Source organism: Dasypus novemcinctus, chromosome 17, assembly GCF_030445035.2.
Source record: "Dasypus novemcinctus isolate mDasNov1 chromosome 17, mDasNov1.1.hap2, whole genome shotgun sequence".
Classification (NCBI taxonomy): domain Eukaryota; kingdom Metazoa; phylum Chordata; class Mammalia; order Cingulata; family Dasypodidae; genus Dasypus; species Dasypus novemcinctus.
Genome location: NC_080689.1, coordinates 83056552 through 83081064, shown reverse-complemented (window position 1 = coordinate 83081064; position 24513 = coordinate 83056552). Strand labels below are relative to the sequence as shown.

At 40.8% G+C, this 24513-nt stretch overlaps 2 non-coding genes across 2 annotated transcripts; one reads left to right on the top strand and one right to left on the bottom strand.

Moving 5' to 3' along the window:
* The first annotated feature begins 775 nt into the window (after positions 1–775).
* Positions 776–882, top strand: LOC111766807 (U6 spliceosomal RNA). Its single transcript, XR_002798769.1, has one exon. It is a non-coding gene; the product is annotated as a U6 spliceosomal RNA (small nuclear RNA).
* A 9388-nt stretch (positions 883–10270) lies between these two features.
* Positions 10271–10407, bottom strand: LOC111766811 (small nucleolar RNA SNORA9). Its single transcript, XR_002798773.2, has one exon. It is a non-coding gene; the product is annotated as a small nucleolar RNA SNORA9 (small nucleolar RNA).
* Positions 10408–24513: the final 14106 nt, after the last annotated feature.

The following is a 24513-nucleotide window of genomic DNA, read 5'->3' as shown; positions in this document are numbered from 1 at the left end:
TACCCCTTTTTATTTCCATCACTGTCCACACAGCCTGAAGGGGAAAGCCAAGGTCTCTGAACATGGGCAGATGCTACTCCATGTGATTCCACCTTCCACTGGCCACCTCACCCAACCTAAGCCCGTGAAGAATGAGGTGGGCTTTCCCCAGCTCTGTGCAGACAACTAGCACTGCCTGGTTCAAGGGCTAGTCCTGCTCACACAAAATAATAGAAGTTTCCAGATTCCTGTTTCTCCATCAGTTTGATCACATAAGTTAAATCTTTGAGGTTTTCCTCAAAATTTGTTTTCTGCTAAATGAATTCCAATCACGATTCTCCAATTGTGAAATAAATTTAGCAATTTTCTATTTTTTCTCTGATTTCAAAGATTTTGAGAGCATGAAATACTGACATAAAGTCCTCATGGACAAGGGTTTCAATCTCTTTCCTTTCCTCCTGGTCCGACTTCTTCCTATCTGCTCTTCTTTGTTGGAACTTTATCTAGGTCTCTGCCAGGATTACCAGGGCAGTGTGGGAAATGGGAGTCAGTCTGTTGCTTCTTCCCAGCAACAGACCAGCAGGACTTATCTGTGTGGTGAGGAGGATGAGTGGGAGAATCAGGAAGCAGCCTAACTCAATCCTAAATAGCACACAGAGGCACCAGTCAAAGGAGAATCAAGGTTATGAGAGTGGATTTAAGGCATCCCCTAAATCTGCAAGAGAAATTATTTTTAATTAATTTTTTATTTTTAAAGAAGCTTTAGATTACATAAATGTTACATTAAAAATATATAGTGCTCGCTTTGGCAGCACATATACTAAAACTGGAACAATACAGAGGAGATTAGCATGGTCCCTGCACAAGGATGACACAAAAATTTGTGAAGCGTTCCATATTTTTTAATGTGGAGAAAGTGGCCATGGCAGCTGCTGAGGGTAGGGAAAGGGAAGAAGAAATATAATGTGGAGGCATTTTCAGAACTTGGAGTTTTCCTGGGTGGTGCTGCACGGACAGTTGCTGGACATTGCATGTCCTGCCATGGCCCACTAGGTGGACTGGGTGAGAATGTAAGCTACAATGTAAACCGCTATCCATGTGGTACAGCACTGCTCCAAAATGTATTCACCAAATGCAATGAATGTGCCACGATGATTAAAGGTTGTTGATGTGGTAGTAGTGGGGTGAAGGGGGTGGGGGCTATATGGGGACCTCATAGTTTTTTTAATGTAACATTTAAAAAAAATTAAAAAATTAAAAATTAAATAAAAAAATATGTATATAAGGGACTCCCTTAAGAATACAATGGAAATAAAATATCAACCATCTGACAGTCTAGTAGAGTGGAAAGAATCTGACTGCAGATAAAAGCAATTAGGTGTTCTAGGCCCAATTGCCTGCTTCTGTGCTCTCTGCATGATTTGGTCAGCTACTTGGAAATAATCCAGGAGACATGTGTCTTAGGAACAATTAGGTGTTTACATTCTAACCCAAGTAGGCAAAGGTTTTGTCAAGTAGAGGAAGTGTTTTCTAAATGCTGAAGGCCACAAAAGATCTTTAAGCAGTTTAGGCTGGTGGGAGCAATGTATTCTGAGGGTGGGAGTTTAGGGTTACAAGGGAAACAAGACGACAGTAGATGAAGCTGTTCACAAAACAACGTGAGGTTTTGGTATCCCTGATTGTGTTCCTATGGAAATGTCGTGGCATGCCATGATTCCCTGGCAGCCCAAAGACAGCAAGGACCTGGGTGAGCTCCACGGAAATGGTGGCACCTGTTTTGAGCTTTACCTGCCCTATGACAAGAGAACAATCAGTCAAAATAAAATCTACTTGCCTACTCTTGACCTTCATTTTCATATCACATCATCAGTTGCTTAATAGCAAGAACATTTTAAAGAAACGTATATGCCTTGGATTGGTATACAGTTAGTCTGTCTGTTTAGAAACAGCATCAGGGCCAAGGAAAAGTTCCAACAGGAAGACAGGCTGGCATTAATCTTAACTAAGAGATGCTAACAAGTTTCTTAATTACAGTGAATGAGGGTTATCATTTGCAAACCACCTTTCCCCATCAGGAGAAGGTGTGAAGAGGTGGCAATCTTTATATTTCGCTTGTTTTTTCTTCCCAATTTAGGGGAAGGAGGGAGGGAAGCAATCATGATGTGATAAAATGCTAGAGAAAGGGAATGTCGGGCCATGAACAAAAACATATTAATCTCTAGGACTTCAGATTTCACCTAAGGAAACAAACATTTCCCTCTGTCAGGAAAGACCAGGGCTCCTGCACTTGCTGGAAACGGGAGATAAGATTCAGCAGCTGAGCCAGGCTCTGTTGCACTTCAATGAGAAGGGTTTTTGTACAGTGAGATATCAGAGAAATATCACGGGGTTGGACGTTCGGCCCAGGGACCAAGGTGGAACTCAAACGTGAGTAAAATCCAAACTTTCCTCCCTCGGCTGTCTGTGCCTTGTGATCCTTGTGTTATAAAATGACCTATAAGCTCACTCTTTGCAGCCAGACTCTGATATCCTATGGGGTAAAGATAAAGATAAAGCCTGTAAGCAAACTTGAGAATCGAGTGCACATTTTCTCTGTTTCTCTGAAGGACAAGATTCAGTCACTGAGTGAGAATAACTTGCCTGAGTGATAGTTTCAGAAATTTACTGGGGAGCGTCATCACAGATTCTGAACAGAGCCTTGCTCAATGGTCAGAAAGGGAAACTCAGTTTTTGTGTGAGTGAGAGACTAAGAGAAACCACTGTGTGTTCAGTTTTGGCAAGGGAACCAAGCTGGAAATCAAACATATTTATGTTTCCAACTGTTTCTTACTGTTTCTATCCATTGGATTTGCTTTTTGTTCCTTCTTGTGTATCGTGGTGCAGGCCAGGGATGTAAAATATTCATTCCTAGGTTAGATATAGAGAAGGGAAAATTGTTCCCCAGGAGGCTAGCTGATGGCTTATTTTTCTGATTTCCAAATCAAAATAATTTATTTGGAGAAGGGATATTGTTGCCCCTCTCAGGGAAGGTTTTGTAGAGGAGGAAACTTAAGAAGAAGCACTATGGTTCACTTTTGGCCAAAGGACCAAATTGGAAATGAAATGTAAGTACATTTTTCCTCCATTATTTGTGAAGTTTTTGCAGTGTTGTAACATTTGTGTGAATTTGTGATATTTAGGCTAAATTAACCATTCCTAGTGACCCAAAAGTAAATGGCAGAAAATTGGCCAATTAGGTGAGCCAAGAAATTGTTGGATTTTTTCAAGGTGAATATGGTTTGTAGGGAGAATGAGAAAGAAAGAGCTGGAATTCCCTCCAAATTAGCCAATCTAGTCTGATTAGGTTCAAAAAGAGGAGGTTTTTGTTGAGGGAAAAGTGTGGGTCCTATCACTGTGGCTCACCTTCAGCCAGGGGACCAAGGTGGAGCTCAAACGTAAGTGCCCTTCTCTAACTGTTTTTCTTGTAGATTTGTGAAATTGGGGGCTTTTCATATTTGGGATATGGGTTGAGGTCAGTTCTAAGGAGAATGGGATTCTCCCTGAAAGCAGATGAGTAAGGGGCTGACAATCAGTTGATCTCAAGGAAGAACGTAGAGCCAGTCAGTTGTTGCAGCATTTAAATGGTCAGATTTTCTCCGTATCAGACAATCTAGTAAGAATGGCAACAGGAAGGTATTTTTGTTGAGGAGAAAGTAATTAAGCTAATACTGTGGATCACCTTTGGCCGAAGGAACCATCTGGAGATTAAACGTAAGTAATTTCTCTCTACTGCTTTCTGAAATGTATGTCTAATTGCCAGTATTGTCTAATTGAGGCTTAAGCATAAGTTTTGTGGTGATAATAATTGAGAGCATTTCAGATTTGTCATCAGTTTAAGAAAGTTAGACTCAGTTTCATATTTAGATTTGGAGACAAAAAAAATGGTGAAAATTGATCTAAATTAAATAACTCAGAAAAAAGTGTGTAGATTAATGAAGAACCCTTGGAATTATAAAGAACAAAAGTAATTTCATTTTCATTGGGTTTTGCCAAATATTTTATTGGTTTTTTGCTCATCATATATGATTAAGAAAAGGAGAGAAATGTATTTCTTAGTCTGTGTTCTCTCTTCTGCCTGAGAATTATTTTACAAGTAGAAAAATCAATAGTGTGAACTAAAAGCCAACAAAAAGCTAGAAAAGTATACCCAATTGTCAAGTAGAAGAGGTGGCTTAATGTCATTTTTTACAGTCTGAACTGTAACCTGTCAAAATCAGCTTAGAATGTTCATGTTCTTTTATAGGAAGAAGGCCTTTGAGACTAAACATGAAATGATCTTTTATGATAATGGTGGCAAGACTATTGTCCCCAAAATCCCAGTTTCAAAGAAATGTTTAAATGAAGGAAAGTAAAATTTATTGCATTTTTAATTGGCCAAGGACTTGTATAAAAGCACAAAACATTTTACTTAAAGAGTGGCCACATTTTTATACCACCAAGGATGCCGTGGCACAGCTAACGTGGGCCATAGACTTCTTGGCAGTATTTCTTCATGATTGAGTGACTTCCATGGCCATGCGCTCATGTGGCAGTGAGTGCCTGGCTGCTAAGGTCTGCAGCAACCCAGCACTGGTCCATTTAAATTTGCTGTGGCCTGATCTTCGTGACACACAGTGATACAAATTATGCTACGAATGAAATGCGGTGGACATAACCTAATGTGGGAAAAACAAGTAACATATCTATTTGTTAGAGATTTCAGATATAAAATTCACATTCATTTCTATTATTATATCCCCTTAATTAATTTTCACTAGGGGACTATAAAGAACTGAAAACGATTTTTTTCAGTGATATATAAATTATTTCAATACCTGTGATAAAATTTATTTAAATGGTAAAAGCATAATCCAAGAGACAAATGTATATAAGTCTTTCAGGGCAAACTTCACAGCAGCAAAAATCAAACTTAATGCCAGCAGGCTAACCTCTCAGGTCTTGATAAATTTTACTGACTTCACATCAAATATCATTTATGCATATTAACAGATAAATAGAAATAAGCTAAATTTGTGATGTTTTTAATTTTCAAAAATATAACTGATTTGGGTAGGAGTATGATATTTCAGTTGTACAAAATATCTAATTATTTATAAAAGTGATTAATAATTTTACATATATATTTTTTCAATACCTTAATTCTTTGATAGAAAAATTTTAATTTAGGTATTTTAATCCCATCGCCTCTAAAAGAGTTTATTAATTTGGCTTTCCTTAGCATCAGCTGATTTCAAAAGTGATGTTTAAGGGGGATTATTCTGGTCTAGACAAACTTGGCAGGGGGTATTTAGGGCCTTTAAAACTCTATTAAAAGCTAATAAGATTATTTGAAATAATGCCCAGATCTAATGGAGTAATTGTTCGATGTTTAAATGTGTAGGGAAACAAAGATGGGAATATCACAGAATGTTTTCCCTCTCCTTAATTTCTAGAGATCACATTATTTTTCCACCATGACTAATTTTATACAATTCTCTGGGAAAATTAGTCATGTAAGTTTAAAAGAGAAATTTAAAAAGTGCAGTGTCTTATGTTGAACTGCTTGGCTAGCTTTATAAAAACCATAAACTCATCTGCTGACTTCTCCTAGCAAAGGATTCTTGATTTGTTTTGTGACTTTAAACAAGAGAAAACTGAGTGGGGCTGTGGGGGACTTGCTGTCCCACTCGGGGCTGGAACACAAGGGGCATTTCCAGGGGCCACCTGGCAGCTGCTCAAGGTCAGGACTGAAGCCAGCCAGCTCCTCCTGGGCAGGTGGCCAGGGTCGCAGTGTACCCCAAATCTTCTCAGCACTTCTGGGCTGGCTGAACATCGCCCCACACAGCTAGAGACTCGGGCCAGGGCCCAGGACTCACCTAGAGCCTCTGGGGAGGGGAGAGTGGGTGGCAGGGCCCAGAAGGCAAAGGGGCCTCCCCCTCCAGGGCAGACACGGGCTTGGGGCCCACTCTGCAGGGTGCATCCAGCCCTGCCACGGCGAGGGAAGCACGGGGGGCGGGGGCAGCTTTGAGCCTAGGGCAGCTCTGGAAGGGGGACGGGGCAGTGGGAGCCAGAGCCTTCCCCAGAGGCCGCTGCCTCATCTTCCTCCACGGGGACAGCCCACACCTGTCCTGGGTTCAGAACTATGGGGGTCACAAGAAGAGGTGTGGGTGTCTCTGCCGGTGGCACTGAGATCACTGCATGAGGCAGGGAGAGCAGGGGAAGGACAGAAGGTGAGGTCAGACCAGCGAGCCAGGAGACCTCAGGTGGTGTCAGAGTTAGAGCAGCGATGAGCCACCCGAACGCAAGGAAAGAGCCACAGGAGAAAGAGGTTGTTGATGGGGGAGCGGGGGGGGGGGGGGGGGGGTGTATGGGAACCTCTTATATTTTTTAATGTAACATTTTTGTGATCTCGATATCTTAAAAAAATACAGCCTCGTGGCTGCACTGACACGGAGTAGGCATGCTGCTGTGTGTCTGTCCCCACGCCCGCCTGACCACCCCTCTGTGCTTCCCTCCCCAGGGAGCGTGGCCAGCCCGTCCCTTCCTCTTCCCCCGTCCCCGGAGCAGCTCGCTTCTGGAACGGCCTCCGTCGTGTGCCTGTGAACGGCTACTGTCCCGGTAACGCCAAGGTCACCTGAAGGTGGACGGAGCCGAGTGGACCAAGGACGTCCAGAGCAGCGCCTGGAGCAGGACAGCGAGGACGGCACCTCCACCTCCACAGCGTCCTGACGCCGCCCGCGGCCCAGCACAGCGCCCACACCAAGGAGGACTGCAGGTCACCCCGAGGGCCTGCGCTCCCGCTGGTCAAGAGCTGCACCAGGAACCAGGCTGGAGCCTGCGAGGCCGCCTCGGCCAGGGCGCTGCCCTCTCCCCAGAGATGCCCGAGCCTCTCAGTCCTGCAGCCCCTCCCCAGCTCACCTTCCCCTGCCCCTTTAGGTTAAAGATCCTAATAATTGGGGGAAAGAAAAAAAAAGAATGAACTAATAAAGTAAATGAAAATGCTTTGCACCTGTGGTTTCTCTTTCCTGACTTAATGTGGTAATATGTTGTTTTTCAAATTGCCAATTTTTCCTTCTAGGGAACTAAATCATTAGTTGCCCCAAGGGCACCACCATTTACAGAAATCCATCCTCTACCCTGCCCTCTATAAGAGCCCACCTGTCTTCAGAGCCTGCTCCACCGCACAGGGCACGAGAGGCTGCCTTGCTTTCCCTTCTCAGCCAGCCCATGTGGTCTTTCCAGGGAGGACGTTCTGAAAGTCACACATGCTTGATCCTGTTAAACGTGTCCTGAGAACTTAACCCAAAGCAAGTTTTTAGAAGGAAACAGCGATAAGGAGAGTCATTTCCTGCAGTGTTATATTTAAACACACACACACACACACAAACCAGATACCACCTAAATGAGCAAGCAGTAAGAAAATGTTTAAGTCCATTAAGGTACTTCAAATTAATGGAGAGTATTAAGCCTTGGTTACATTTTTATTTTTATTTTTAAAGATTTATATATTTTTTTGTTTTTCTCCCCTTCCTCCCCACCCCAGTTGTCTGTTCTCTGTGTCCACCCGCTTCTTCTTCTTTGTCCGCTTCCGTTGTTGCCAGTGGCATGGGAATCTGTGTTGCTTTTTGTTGCGTCAGCTCTCCACGTGTGGGGCACCATTCCTGGGCACCCTCCTTCGCTTAAGTGTCCCTACCCACGGGGCGCACTCCCTGTGCGTGGGACACCCCCACGCGGGGGACACCCCAGCGCAGCAAGGAACTCCTTGGGCGCATCGGCACTGTGCGTGGGCCAGCTCCCCATGGGTCAAGGAGGTCCGGGGTTTGTACCTTGGACCTCCCATGTGGTAGATGGACACACTAACCACTGGGCCAAGTCTGCCATCTTGATTACATTTTTAAAGGCATATTGGGGCCCTTCTGTCTTCCAAGCACCCTAATGAGCACTTTAATGCTCACAACGCTGTGAGGTTAAAAATGAACATTAAACTATCAGGCACGTTCTATACAGTTCGGAGCTGGTCATTTCATAATCCAGCAGTTCCACTCCTAGAGGGAATCGTTCCACTCCTAGAGGGAATCATTCCACTCCTTATACCTGTCCACCAAAAATATATATATGCAATAGTGTTCAGAGCCAAAAACTGCAAATAACTGAAATGTCTACAACAGTGAAAAGGATAATTTCCTTGTGCTATACTTGCACATTGGAACACAGCTCAGTAAGGAGACTCAAGAAACCACAACTACACCCAACAATGTAGATGAATCTTATAAGCATGATGCTAAGCAGAAGAAACCAAATGCAAAAGGTACATTCTATATATATGTTTCTATCCATATGAAATTCAAAAGCAGAGGGAACTAAAATAAAGTTAGACATTGGGATGGGTGTCCTCTTGCATCAGGTGGGGTGGGGTGATGACTGGGAGGGCCAAGAAGAGGGTCTAGAGCTCTGCACTATTCTGCCCTCCGTTTGTGCAGTGCTGCTTTGTGAAAGCTGTATGATTACGACTTGTACAGTTTTCTGTATGTATATTATATTTCAAAATAAGTTCATCTAGAGGAATGCCTAAGACCCAGTTTACAGGTAAGAGAGACTGAGAAGAATAAGTAACATGTCGAGGCCGTACAGCTGGTAAACGGTGGGCAGGGATCACATCCCTCCTGCCTGAACCCGCCCTCTGAAGCCCCCACTGCTCTCCTTCCAGCGCTAACGGGGCTCTACAGACCACGTGGTCAGACGTGCTCCTTCCCCGCCTCCACCCCCTAGTGAGGAGCACCAGGTATGGAAACAGAAGGGCGCAGGCTTCAGCAGGGCACAAAGGACAGCGCTGAGAGCCCAGGTAAGAAATGTCATGTATTGGGGTGGGGTGGGGGAGCATGTGAAACCCACTTTGATTCTCCTCCCACTCCTGTGTGGGCACCGAGCCTTGCCCTCTCATTCTCCCACCCATCCAGCTAACACTCACTGAGTTTGCTCTCAGCAAACACTCTTAGGGAAGTACAGAGACACCTAAGGCAGCATCCCTTCCCTTGAACAACTGATAATCCAGTTTTTCTACTCTTTTTCCTTTCCCTCGTCCAACCTAGAGCAGTGGGTGGGAAAGCACGGTGGTGGGAAAGCTGGATATGGAGACCACTTGCTATCCTTCCTCTTAAGAGTATTCTCTATTATCACATTTTTTAAACTTAGAAGGTCTGAATAGAGTTCAGAAAGGCTAAATACCTTCCCTTCAAATTACATGAACTTACTCACACATCCCTGGGAGCCACATTCAACAATTAAGGGTTTCATTCTTTCTTTTTCACCCCACAGATATAAAACCACCTTTATTCAACCACTCCCACCCCACCCAAGGCTTAAGTCTCAGCTGGACACTCTACCCACCAGTGTTACTCCAAGAATCAGAAATTCCAATGACTTTTTGGGGAGGTAATTTTACCTCCCCCTCCCTGTTGTTTGCACTCATACTATCTGCTCCTCTTCTTTTCTTTTTAGGAGGCACTGGGAACTGAACCCGGGACCTCCCATGTAGGAGCGAGGTGCTTGATCCACCCCCGTTTGTTGCTTGTTATGTCTCCCACTGTGTTTCCTCATTGCATCATCTTATTGCATCAGCTTGCTGCTTCTTTAAGAGGCACCAGGACCAAATCTGGGGACTCCTATGTGATAGGCAGATGCCCAAATTCTTGAGACACATCGACTTCCTCATCACTGCACAGATTCCATGGAACAGCCTGATGGACACCAATGGCACAGGCTTTCAAGGATATTCCAGCTTTGGCATTATGGGAATTTTGCTGAATCAAACACCAGGGGAATGGTAGACTCCAAAGTGCCGAGAACCATGGTGGGAAGACATCACAGCCGAGATTTGGCTCCAACAGGAACCCTGCTGAGGCCCAACATGTTCAGCATCTGCTCCCTTACTGTTCTGGAGCTACAACTATTCCTCAACATTGATACTAAGCTGAGTGTCAGCAGGTTTGGCACAAGATGGGTGCTCAGCAGACATTCTCACCTGACTCTCCAATGCTCTTCCATTAAATTCAGCTCATACTGCCCTCACCCTCCCTAGTTCATTAGGCATTCAGCTCTTCAGTAAAAACTTAGCCTTTGTTTCTCTAATTGAACATCCCGTATACTCAGAGCCTCTGAAAATCTGAATCTTAAATTTTACTTTCTGTTAAACAAGCCAAACATGGCCAGGTGGCTGCAATATTAGACAGTGCAGACAAAACGCCGGGTACACGAGATTCAGGAGGGGGCAAGCAATTGTCTGAAATTTCTATTATCTTGCTCTGTAGACCGAGCAGAGCAAGGTCTCAAACCGTTTCAAAACTGTTCTTGCAAGCACTGTAGGAATGCACAGGGTTTCACTGCAGACCCAAGCACGCTGGAGGCTTGCAAGCCCCTCATTCTTCTGTAATTCTTCTATGAACCTGACGTCAGCTTCTCTTCAGAAAGCAACATTCTGAAACCAGAACCTCCAGAACCCAACAAGTAAAACCAGGTGTCATGGGATGAATTGTGTCTCCCGAAAGGATATACTGAAGGGTGAACCTTCCCATACTGTGAAGGTGGCCTTATTTAGAAATAGGGTCTTTGCTCATGCACTTAGTTCACGTAAGGTCATGCTGGACTGGGGTGGCCCTAACCCAGTGGCTGGTGTCCTAGTAAGGAGGGGGAGATTGGAAACCCCAGCTCAGGAAGGTCAGGGGAGGACTGCAGGGACACACCTGCAAGCCAGGGAACGCCAAGGCTTGAGGGAAGCCCCAGGAGCTGTGGGAGAGGAGGGGCGGTTTCTCCCTCTGAGCCTCCAGAGGAGCCAACCCTGCAACACCCGATTTCCAGCTTCTGCTCCCCAGGACCGTGAGAGAATATATTTCTGTTTGCTTTTTAGTTCAATAAAACTTTGCCTCAGGCTGCCATGAGCAGAGGTTGTTCCAGGAACTGGACGGAAGGGAAGGCGGGGCAGACAGGTCCAGCATCCCTCAGGGGTTCCCTGGCCTTCACAGACTGTGCTGATGGTGGGGATTTTCCAGGTGGCTGGTGGACAGGTGGTGGAATCCCGAGCTGACCCAGGCAGTTTCTGCTGTTTTCGGTCACGAAGTTTGTGCCCTTTGTTGCAGCATCACTACAAAACTAACCGAATGCGGCTGGCAAAGAAGAGCGCTCAGCTCCCCAAGTGCAAAATATTGCTTATTTTGCTTGAGAGTTTTTTGTGTAAAAAGCAGAACTCAAAATCAATAAACTTCGATACTTAGCCTAGAGGATTTCCAAGCAACGAGTTCAGTTATGTCCCAGGTTCATCTTGCTATGTATACAAACTACATGAGGAAAGGTAAAATGGTAATGTGAAAAAAAAATCTGTTAAATTGAATGGAACTAAGAATTATGATTTGGGTAATACATCATCTGTCTAGATTGCAAAAGATGCTAAAAGTAAGATATCAACTGCAAAGAAAGAATGAACTATAGATAAGGTCAAGGTAGACTTGATAACTTTTGCAAGTGGAAAGACATTAGGCATGTGCATATGGATCACTTCAAACAAGGAGCAGAAATGAGGAACAGAGATGGGAATATCCTGGAAAGATCTATGAAGGACCCTCTTGTCTAATGATATGAGAAATAGTCACAAGACATGTGTAAATTTAATACCTGATACTCCTTCATATCAGGTATTAAATTTTCAATAATTCACTTATTTTTTCTAATATAAAATAAAAAGTTGTATAATTCACAGTAGTTACATTATTAAATCTGATGTATATATATCATCCAACATACAAGCAGTAGATGCTTAATGGTCATTTTTTATTGAATTTAAGGAGAATATCTAAGCTACCCAAATAGATTTCAACCCATCTTTTAAATCAACTTTTAGATTGAATTGATCCTAGCTTGTCTTACAGACTTCCTGGAAGCTTCCATGCAGCTATGTCAGGTACATACATATTCCAAATTAGGATTTTTATACTGCTTTGTAGCAAAGTCTCTCTGAGTCAAGCAAACAGATGCCACTTAAAAGTTTCTGTTGAATGAACAGACAACATTAAGTCAACAATTATTTCAGTCTACAAAATTGTTATCAGATCATTCACATTTTAAAAAAATTTATTGAAGTATATCACTCATACATAAACATACATAAACATTACATGTATAATAATAATAGCGAACTTACAAAACAAACATATAACATCATACAGGAATCTCCTATCTCACCCTACCGCCATTAACTTGCACTATTGCTGAACATTTTTAAATAGTTATTTTTTTGTGTGTGTCTTTATTTTTTTTAATGTTACATTAAAAAAATATGAGGTTCCCATATATTCCCCACTCCCCTCACCCCACTCATTTCCCCATAACAACAACCTCCTCCATCATCATGAGACATTCATTGAATTTGGGGAATACATCTCTGTGCACCGCTGCACCTCATGGTCAGTGGTCCACACCATAGCCCACACTCTCCCACAGTCCACTCAGTGGGCCATGAGAGGATATACAATGTCTGGTAACTGTCCCTGCAGCACCACCCAGGACAACTCCAACTCCTGAAAATGCCCCCGCATCACATCTCTTCCTCCCACTCCCTAACCCCAGCAGCCAAAATGGCCACATTCTCCACACCAATGCCATATTTTCTTCGATTACTAATCACAATAGTTCATGAATAGAATATCAGTAAGTCCACTCTAATCCACACACTATTCCTACATCCTATGGACCTTAGAATGTTTGGGTCCACTCCACATCTATATCAAGAGGGCCTCAGATTTCACATGGATGCTGGATGCAATTCTCCTGCTTTCAGTTGTAGGCACTCTTGGCTCCCTGGTGTGGTGGTTGACCTTCTTCACCTCCATGTTAGCTGAGTGGGGTAAATCCAATAAACCAGAGTGTAGGAGTTGCAAGTCTGTTGAGGTTCAGGGCCTGGCTATCGCATGGTCAGTCCAGAGATTCAAGTCCCCTGGGTATACAGTAAATCCCAGCATCAACAATAGTTCCAGTAAAAGTAACAGGAGAAGCTTGTGGACAAAGATCACATCTGAGCCCAGCTCCATCACACAGAAACACAAACTCCAATGTTGGGCCAATTGACATGTCACTGAACTCCATCTGCCATGACCATAGAACCTGTGGGTCTCTGTAGCCCTCAGAAGATCCAATACCTGGGGTTTTATCTACTTTATCTGTCTCTGGAACTCTGCTGAGGTATGCATAAGAGCAACCCCTCTGATAACCTCCTGGCTCTTTTTGGAGACTCATAACCATATAAACTCATTTGTCCTTTCCATTTTCCCCTTTTATTGAAGTCAAAAGCATGTTTAACTCCTGGTATTATATGTGGACTGAGATATTCTGCTGGTCTAAATTGACCCTTTTATTCAAGGACATTTTCTAATTACATCATCAGCTGGTACTTGGTAGTAATCCCTCAGCACCAGGGAGGCTCATCCCTGCGAGTCATGTCCCACACTGAGAGGAAGGCAAGACATTTACATGCTGAGTTTGGCTTTAAGACTGGCCTTATTTGACCAACATGGACACTCTCAGGAGGTAACTCTTAGGCATCCTGCAGCTCTAGTCCTTGTTCTTATTTCAGGTGCACAGGCTTACAAGCATAGTCATTAGTGTCAATGGCTCATTGTTGGACCTTCTTTCTTTTTTGGTCTTTGCTGTTGCACTTGGGGAATTGTTGCTGTTCCTTTAGTGACTGTGATAGAGCTCCCCTGGCTAGGAAGCCAGCACTCCCTCAATTGTTGTTTTTAATTGTAACCACTATGAAAATATCCAAACATTTTTATGTACCCTGGATATATGCCCTGGACAACTCCTTGCCAACCATGGGTCCCCTGTCAATAACATCCCACACCAGTATTCCTCCCCTGTCATTGTTCAACCTCTCTCTGATCCAAAACGTCTCCAAAAATGAAGCCCAATATATTGCCAGGTTCCATTAATAGTGAAATGGAATACAGTGATGAGTTTAAAGGTTAGATATAGAATACATATATTAATTTAGAAAAATTAAGGTAAAAATAAATTGGGGTATCAAAAAATTAAAAATGCAAAAGCTTTGTTTTTGATGTTTTCCCTTCCATCACTGCAATAAGTGTTGCCCTGTATGCAAATTGGCAAGGCAACTTCTTCCGTCCTTTCCTCAGTGTCTACGTCCTTTGTTTTTCTTTTTCTTTTCCTAATTATTAAGCTCATCTTCACAAAAGTTTTGGATCACAGTAATTCATATATACAATATACAGTACTCCCACATATTCAACATAAAACCCTTTTCCCTTCCACAGCAATAATCTTTTTACATAATTCATACTATATTTACTGAAACTGATGTACAGATATTGAGACAATAGCTTTCAAACAAGGTAACATTTGGGTTTACATTGTGGTTTATATAAAATTTTTGATCACTTTATGTTTTACATTATGATTTACATTTTAGCCTACCAGCCACTATATATTTTTGGTGTAATTTAACATGTCTTATATCCATCCTTGTGTAATCTCGTGGAACACTTCTTTTGCCCACACAGTTACATTGGTTCCATCTATTCAATATCTTTTTCCCCCTCCGTTAGGGCCCACAGAGACAGTAAATCTTCATTGCTTGAAGGGCCATGTTCAGAAATATTTGCAACAGTGTTGAGGGCTTGACATGCGTGACTGCCCTAATATATTGGGAGCCACCATTTCTCTCGAGAGATACAATGCCCTCTATTTGAGAACATCAGTCCTCCCCAGGATGTGGGTATACCTTCACTCTCATTATATGGGTCTCTATCCAATGATATAACCCACTATGGCAAAATGAGCACTCACACACTCCCTAGGAGCCTGTCCTTCATCAGATTATCCCCTTTAAGCATCTTAAACACATAACCTCTTTTATTATATTTTTGAAAAAGTTTTCTCAGCATTATATGCTCAACCATATTCCTGAAAATCTCCTATGTTTGTATGTTCCCCCACCCTCCCCCCACTTTCTTGGGCAATATTACCCATCCTCCCATCCCTAGCCCCCCTCAAGCCTGCAAAGCCCCACCCAAAGGTCACCCTACTCCCCCATTTTATCCCTTCCTTTACAAATACTTATTTCCAGCTTATCATAGATTTCACCCATGTAGGTGTCCGCTTACATCCTTCCTCTACCCCCCAATTTCCTTTAAGCCTATCATCCAGGCTCTAGCTCTCTGAGGCAGCTTGGTTTACTTATTTCATATCATTGAGATCATGTAGTATTTGTCCTTGATTGCCTGGGTTGCTTCACTCAACATAAGGTTCTCAAGATTCATCCATTTTATCACGTGTGTTTGATGTGTATTCGTTCTTAAAGCTAAGTAGTATCCACTGAATGTATATACCATGTTTTATTTATCCATTCATCTGTTGTGGGCATTTGGTTTGATTCCAACTTTTGCCAATAGTGAACAATGCTGCTATGAACATTGATGTGCATATATCGGGTTGTGTCCTTGTTTTCAGTTCTATTGGGTATATACTCAGCAGTGGAATTGCTGGGTCATATGACAAATCTATAACTAGTTTTTTGAGAAACCGCCAAACTGTCCTCCAGAATGGTTGGATCCTTCTCCATTCCCACCAGCAGTGGCTGAGTGTTCCCATTCCTCCACATCCTCTCCAGCTATTGCCATCTTCTGTTTCTTTTATAGCTGCCAATCTAATGGGAGTAAGATGGCATCTCATTGTAGTTTTGATTTGCATTTCCCTAATAGTTAGAGATTTGGAGCACTTTTTCATGTGCTTTTTAGCCATTTGTATTTCTTCTTTGGAGAAGTGTCTGTTTCAATCTTTTTTCCATTTTTTAAATGGGTTGTTTGCCTTTTTATTTTCAAGATATAGGAGTTCTTTATATATGCAGGTTATAAATGTCCTATCAGATATATGGTTACCAAATATTTTCTCCCATTGTGTAGGCTCTCTTTTCACTTTCTTGACAAACTCCTTTGAGGTGAAGAAGGCTTTAATTTTGAGGAAGTTGCATTTATCTACTTGCTCTTTTGTTGCTCTTGCTTTGCGTGTGAAGTTCATGAAGCCATTTCCTTTTACAAAGTCTTGTAGATGCTTCCCTACACTGCTTTCCAAAGTCTTTATGGTCTTGGCTCTTATATTTAGGTCTTTAATCCAAATAGAGTTGATTTTTGTATAAGGTGTGAGTTGGTAATCCTCTTTCATTCTTTTACGTATGGATATCCAGTTCTCCAGGCACCATTTGTTGAATAGGCCATTCTCTCCCAGTTGAGAAGGTTTGGTGGCTTCATTGAATATTATATGACTACATATATGAGGATCTATATCAGAAATCTCAATTCAGTTCCATTGGTCTGTGTGTCTCTCCTTGTGCCAATACCTCTGCCTATTGTTGGCTCTCTTTGCATCTGGCCTCATCAACCGAGTCTGTGTCACCACCTGCTTCATCTTCTCCATGGTTGGTCTGTACTACATCAACAAGATCTCCTCCACTCTGTACCAGGTAACAGCTCCAGTCCTTACACCAGCCAAGCTCATGGGCAAGGGCAAGAAGAGAAATTGACCCTGAATGTTCAATAAAGTTAATTCTTTGTAGTATGTAGCTTTGTAGTATGTTTTGAAGCCAGGTAGTGTGATTCCTCCAATTTCATTTTTCTTTTTCAATATGCCTTTGGCTATTTGGGGCCTCTTTCCTTTACAAATAAATTTCATATCTAGCTTTTCTAGTTCATTAAAGAATGCTGTGTTGATTTTCATTGGGATTATATTGAATGTGTATATCAGTATTTGTAGGATAGACATCTTAATAATATTTACTCTCCCTATCCATGAACAGGGAATATTCTTCCATTTGTTTAGGTCTTCTTTGATTTCCTTGAACAGTGTTGTGTAGTTCTCTGTGTATAAGTCTTTTACCTCTTTAGTTAAATTTATTCCCAGGTATCTGATTTTTTTATTTACTATTGTAAATGGTATTTGTTTCTTAATTTCCTCTGAGATTACTCCTTATTGGTGTAGAGAAATGCTATGGATTTTTGCACATTGATCTTATAACCCGCAACCTTACTAAACTTATTTATGAGTTCTAGAAACTTTGTTGTTGACCGATCAGGGTTTTCTATGTATAGGATCATGTCATTTGCAAATAATGAAATTTTGAATTCTTCCCTTCCAATTTGAATGCCTTTTATATCTGGTTCTTGCCTCAGTGCTTGAGTGAGTACTTCTAAGACAATGTTAAATAGAAGAGGTGAGAGTGGGCATCTTGTCTTGTTCCTGACCTTAGAAGGAAAGATTTTAGGATTTCACCATTGTAAACAATGTTGGCTGTGGGTTTTTCATATATACTCTTTATCATGTTCAGAAAGTTTCCTTCAATTCAAATCTTTTGCAGTGTTTTTATCAAGAAAGTGTGCTGTATTTTGGCAAATGCTTTTTCTGCATCTATAGATAAAATCTTGTGGTTTTTTTCCCTTCAATCTGTTTATATGGTGTATTACATTGATTGATTTTCTTATGTTGAACCATCCTTGCATACCTGGAATGAATCCCACTTGGTCTTGGTGTATCACTCATTTAATGTGTTGTTGAATACAGTTAGCAAGTATTTTGTTGAGGATTATTGTGTCTTGGTTCATTAGAGAAATTGGTCTGTATTTTCCTTTCTTCTGGTGTCTTTGTTTGGCTTTGGTACTAGGGTAATGTTGGCATCATATAATGAGTTAAGTAATGTTCCTTCCGTTTTGATTTTTTGGAAGAGTTTCAGCAAGATTGGCATTAGTTCTTTCCGGAATGTTTTGTAGAATCCACCTGTGAAGCCATCTGGCCCTGGGCTCTTAGTTAGGAGGTTTTTAATGACTGATTCTATCTCTTTACTTGTGATTGGTTTGCTGAGATTATCCATTTCATCTTTTGTCAATATAGGCTGCTTATGTGTTTCTAGGAATCTGTCCATTTCCTCTGAATTGTCATTTTTGTTGGAATATAGTTTTTCAAAGTATGCTCTTATAATAGTCTTTATTTTTTGTGGGGTCAGTGGTGATATCTCCTTTCTCATTTCTTATTTTGTGTATTTGCATTTTCTCTCTTTTTTTCTTTGTTAGTCTAGCTAAGGGTTTGTCAATTTTATTGATCTTCTCAAAGAACCAGATCTTGGTTTTGTTTATCTTTTCAAGTACTTTCTTATTTTCTATTTCATTTAGCTCTGCTCTTATCTTTGCTATTTCTTTCTTCCTTCTTGCTGTGGGGTTACTTTGTTGTTTTATCTTTTACTAATTCCTCCAAATGTGCAGTTAGTCTTCAATTTTAGCTTTCTTCTTTTTTGATGTATAAATTTATGGCTATAAATTTCCCTCTCAGTACTGCTTTTGCTGCATCCCATAAGTTTTGGTATGTTGTGTTATCATTTTCATTAGTTTCAAGGCAGTTATTAATTTCTTTGAGGTTTCCTCTTTGACCCACTGTTTTTCTAAGAGTGTGCTGTTTAATTTCCATATCTTGTTGTGAAATCTGGGCCTCTGGCCCTTGCAGATTTCCAGCATCACTCCATTGTGGTCAGAGATATTATTTTGTATGATTTCAATCTTTATGAATTCATTGAGCTTTTCTTTGTGGCCTAGAATGTTGTCTATCTTGGAAAATGATCCATGTGCACTTGAGAAAAATGTATATCCTGCTGTATTTGGGTGTAATGATTTGTATATGTCTATTAGGTCCAGCTCCTCTAATATACTGTTAAAAATTTTTGTTTCTTTATTGATTCTCTTTTGAGATGTTCTGTCCAAAGTTGATAGTGGTGTATTAAAGTCTCCCAATATAATTGTAGAGGTATCTATTCTTTCACTTTGTTTTTCCAGTGTTTGCCTCACATATTTGGATGCGCCCTTGTTAGGAGCATAAATATTTATGATTGTTCATTCTTGTTGAAAAATTATCCCTTTCACTAATATGTATTATCCATTTTTGTCTCTCAAAATCATTTCGCATTTAAAGTCTATTTTGCCTGATATTAATATACATACTCCTGCCTTTTTTGGTTATTGTTTGCTTGTAAGATTGTTTTCCAGCCATTCATTTTCAACCTCCTTGAATCCCTGGGTCTAAGATGTGTTTCTTGTAGACAGAAAATAGATGGGTCATATTTCCTTATCCAATCTTCCAGTCTGAATCTTTTGACAGGTGAGTTTAATCCATTGATATTCAGTGTTATTACTTTCAAGGAATTGTTTATGTTAGCCATATTTCATTTGGACTTGTGTTTGTCATATTTTGTTTGTTTGTTTTCCTTCTCTTTTTGTCTTTTTGGTTGCTTTACACTCTCCTCCATTTCTGCCTCTCCTGTTTCATTCTTCCTGCAGCACTCCCTTTAATATTTCTTGAAGGGCAGGGTTCTTGTTGACATACTATTTTAATTTCTGTTTATCTATCAATATTTTGAACTCTTCATCATTCATCATTTTTGAATGCTAGCTTAGCTGGGTAGAGTATTCTTGGTTGGAAATTTTTTTCTTTCAGTACCTTGACTATATCATACCACTGCCTTCTTGCCTCCATAGTTTCAGATGAGAAATCAGCACTTCATCTTATGGAGCCTCCCTTCTATGTGATTTTTCTCCTTTCTCTTGTTGCTTTTAGAATGTTCTCTTTGTCTTGAGCATTGGATAATTTGACAAGTATATGTTTTGCAGTAGGCCTTTAGGGATTTATGGTGTTTGAGGTGTGTTGTGCTTCCTTGACATTTACATCCATCTCCTTCAGCAGATTTGGGAAGTTTTCAGCCATTATTTCCTCCAACACCCCTTCTGTCCACTTTCCCTTCTCTTCTCCTTCTGGGATGCCTATAATACATATGTTTGTGCATTTTGCATTGTCATTCAAGTACCTAAGTCCCAGCTGGATTTTTTTTTAACTTTTTATCTATCAGTTATACTATCTGTTTGATTTCAGATGTATTGTCTTCCACATCAATAATTCTCTCCTCTGCCTCTTCTAATCTGCTGTTATTTGCTGCAAGTGTATTTTTGATTTCTTGAACTGTGGTGTTCATCCCCATAATAGCTCTTATCTTTTTGTGTATTTCTGCAATTTTCTCTCCATGTGAATTCTTCATATTGTTAGTCTCTTCCTTTACTTCATTAAGTTGGTCTCCAATATATGGTTTGTTTTTTTTTTAAAGATTTATTTTTATTTATTTAATTCCCCTCCCCTCCCCCGGTTGTCTGTTTTCTATGTCTTTTTGCTGCGTCTTGTTTCTTTGTCCACTTCTGTTGTCATCAGTGGCACGGGAAGTGTGGGCGGCACCATTCCTCGGCAGGCTGCTCCCTCCTTCGCGCTGGGCGGCTCTCCTTATGGGTGCACTCCTTGCGCGTGGGGCTCCCCTACGCGGAGGACACCCCTGTGTGGCAGGGCACTCCTTGCGCGCATCAGCACTGCGCATGGGCCAGCTCCACACGGGTCAAGGAGGCCCGGGGCTTGAACCGCGGACCTCCCATGTGGTAGACGGACGCCCTAACCACTGGGCCAAAGTCCGTTTCCCTCCAATATATGTTTTGAGATCTTTAATTACTTGTCTGATGTTCTGTTCCTCTTCCTGGTTTTTAGTTTGTTCATTGGATTCAGCCATGTTTTCCTGATTATTGGTTTGGTTTGTAGTTTTTTGTTGCTGTCTGGTCATCATTTTATCTTGGTGGTTTTAATCAGTTCCTTAGCTTCTTTGTTTACTCTTGGGGATTGATTAGTTGTTGTTTGTGCATAAGTGTTATGTCTCTCTTAGTCACTTTGTTCTTCTTACTCTATTTTCTTGTTGTTGGCTAAGTTCACTTTGAAGGAAAACATTAGGGGCAGGGAGAACAAAATGAGTAAGAAAAGAAAATACATAAAGTAGTATTGGTAATAAATGTTAACAGAGCAACAATGTGAGATCTAGGAGAATGGATATTAGACCATATAAGTTGTGTACAGTTATCGCAATAAGTAGAGTACTTATAATGAGACAGTCAACTGAATATGGGGAGGAATATAGTATGAATTAAAAAACCAGTGTTTTCATGAGAGAGGGAAAGAGAAAAGAAAGACAATAATATCAAGAGTAGACAAAAGAGAGAAAACAGAACAAAGGTATTAGAACTTAAAAGTCATTCAATTTGGGGGGCCAAAGAAAGGGAGGTGGAATGTAAGAGAAACAGTAGATGATAGAGGATAGAAAGATGTAACAGAATGTGGATAGTATAGGTGGCCAAAATCAATACACAGAGAAAAGAGGAAATGGAGGATGAGAAAACACAGCAAATATAAAGCAGTCCCTGGGGCACCTATTGTATAAAGAAAATAAAATAAAAAAGAAGAAAAAGAGAGAAGTGAAAAAAAGAAAGAAGAGAAAAAAGGGGGCAAAGAAAAGCAGGGAAACAAGCAAGAAAAAGAAAAAGGAAAATACTAAATAAGTGAGAAAGAACCTTGGAGGATAAAACAGGAGAAAAGACCAAAGACAATGCAATATTAGCAACCACGACAAAAACAAAAAACAAACAAACAAAAAAAGAACCAATGTTTCAAGCTAGGAATCCTCTTGGCAGTTAAATAATATGCTTAGGGATCTGACCTTCCCCCTTTTCCCTTCCTCACTTCTCTCTCTCCCAGGGCAGCAGGAAAGCTGCCTGAAAGGTCCAGTAGGAGATTCAAGTAGGTTCTTGTTGAACCAACTCAACACAGAAGACTATGGCTCTTTATTTCCACCATGAGAGCACCTACACCTCACCAGAAACCCCAAATATGCTACTGGAAGCTTGGATCACACGACCTACATTCCCTACCCCTTAGGCATGCTAGGGAGGTCTAATTGATTTTCTGACTCCACCTTCTCCCAGACCAAGTTTCCTACTCCAGGACATTTAGGTAAATTGGGCTTTCTCAACAGATTCACCTCTCCTTTCTTCCAAGACTCTCTCCAAGTCAGCTGGTACACCTTCCAAGTTCAAGGAGAGAGAGAGAGAAAAATACAACACAAAACACAGAGGGCTAGGGTAATCAAGGACTCAGACAGACCTCAGGGCGCAGTGAATTCAGGCATGGGAAGTCTGTGATATTGCAGACTCAAAGTGTGTGAGTCTCTGGAGCGTGGGCCACCAGGGTTTAGGGGACACAGACCTGGGAACCACACATCTGGTTAAAATGGGGCCTGGGAACACCACAGCACAATAAAGCCTTCAGGGATAGCTGAGGCTGGGATGCAAACCCTAGGGGGAGGGGCCCCACCCACAACTGCTGGCCTCCATGTCAGAAACCCAAAATTCCACCTCTCACAAGAATCTCCTCAGTCACTGTCTCACCAAATCGACATCCAGACACCTCCCGCCCTGCAAGCCCCTGAAACAGCCCGCTCAGGGCTTGGGAACACCCCGGCACAACCTTAACTAGTTATTAAAGAGCATTGTCAATATATTACTACTAATCAAAGAATTTTCCCCCAACCCACCCTATTATTATTATTATATTTCTATCATTTATATATGAAGACACAAAAACAATAATTGTATAATAAAAGTTGTGAATTTACAAACCAAACATGCATAACATTATACAGGAATCCCATACATTAAACTTCCACCAACACGTTGCATTACTGTGAGATAACTGTTGCACATGAAGGAAGAATATTGTCAAAATCTTACTACTAATTCTAATCAATATCTTACATTTGGTGTATTTCCCCCAAAACACCCTGTTACTATTTTTTAATATATTTTTATGATAAAATTTGTAATTCCATACAACAATCATGTACATGTGAGGAATGTACAAGCAACACTCCTCTAGCAACACATCATACTGTGGCGGAATATTTGTTACAAATAAGATAATGTCATCTGATTATTACCACCTCCATTGTATACCTTTGGCACACATTTTGCATACTGCCCCATTATCAACAAAGAACATCTCTGGCATAGATGCAAGAATATTATATAATTGCCGCTAACCACAATCCAGAGTTCACTCCAGCTATATTTTTCCCATGCTTCCCCACATTCCCACCACCCTGCAGTAATGATGTACATTTGCCTCAGCTAACAAAGGACATTCTTGCATTTGTACCACCCAACACAGTTCCCATCCACCTCTTGGCTTGCCATGCTATTCAGTTCCTGGAATATTCTCTAGTATTCTGTTGACTGGCTTTTACATCCCTAGACAGCCATTTTTAGCCACATCCCCTTTTATAAACTAACTGTTAATCACTATGTATTATCATCCACTCTATACATTTCCACACTGATACAGTAAAGCTAATTAAAACTTCTACAACACTAAATATCAGTAGTCCAAAACTGGTCTCCACTTATTTCCTTTGAGAATCTTCCACCTACCACCAGGTCTTGAAGACTTTTTCCTATATTTTCTTCTAGCTTTATGGTTCTTGCTTTTACTTTTAGATTTTTTATTCACTTTGAATTAATTTTTGGATAAGGAGTGAGAAAGGGGTCCTCTGTTCTTCTTTTGGCTATAGATATCCAGTTCTTTCAGCACCATTTGTTGAACGGACTATTCTGCACAAGATGTGTAGATTTGACAGGCTAGTAAAAAAATTGCTTGACCATACATGTGATGGTCTGTTTCTGAATCTTCAGTTGGATTCCATTTGTCTAGGTGTCTTTCTTTATGCCAATACCATGCTGTTTTACCACTATAGCAAGATAACATGCTTTAAAATCTGGAGATGAGAGTTTGCTTTTCCTTTTTAAATGTTTCTGGCTATTCAGGTCCCCTTACCCTTCCAAAAATTTTTGATAATTGCATTTTCAATTAAAAAAATGCTGGTAGAATTTTTATCAGGATTGCATTGAATCTACACATAAATTAGAGTAGAGTTGACATCTTAATGATATTTCATCTTCCAAAGCATGAGATGGAATGTTCCTCCAGTTATTTAGGCCATTTTTATTTCTTTTAACATTGAGTTGCAGTTTTCTGAATACTAGTAGTTTGTATAATTGGTTAAGTTTATTCCTGCCTATTTGAGTGTTATCTGCAATATTTTATTTTCACCACTCTTTTAACATTTGGTACTTTTATTGATATAATCTTCATTTATAGACTCTCTTCCAAGCCTCTCTCTCCTGTCTTTTCTTCTCAGGCTCTAGCACACCCTTTGGTGTTTCCAGAAAATCTGGTCTCTTTAAAAATTCTTCCAAATTCTGTTTATCTCTGATATTCTAAACTCACACTCATTTTTGAAATATAATCTTGCCAAATATAAGATTCTTGAATGGACATTTTTCTTTTGTAGCCTCATAAATATACCATACCACTGTCTTCTTGTCTCCATGGTTTCTTGTGAGAAATCAGCCCTCTGTCTTATTGGGTATCCTAATTTTTTTTTGCATTGCTTTTATCTTGTTCTCAGAATTCTCACTTTGTCTTTGGCATTTGAAATTTTGATCAGAGTATGTCTGAATTTGTTCTATTTGGAGTATTTTGAATGGGAATACATTGGGTTTCTTA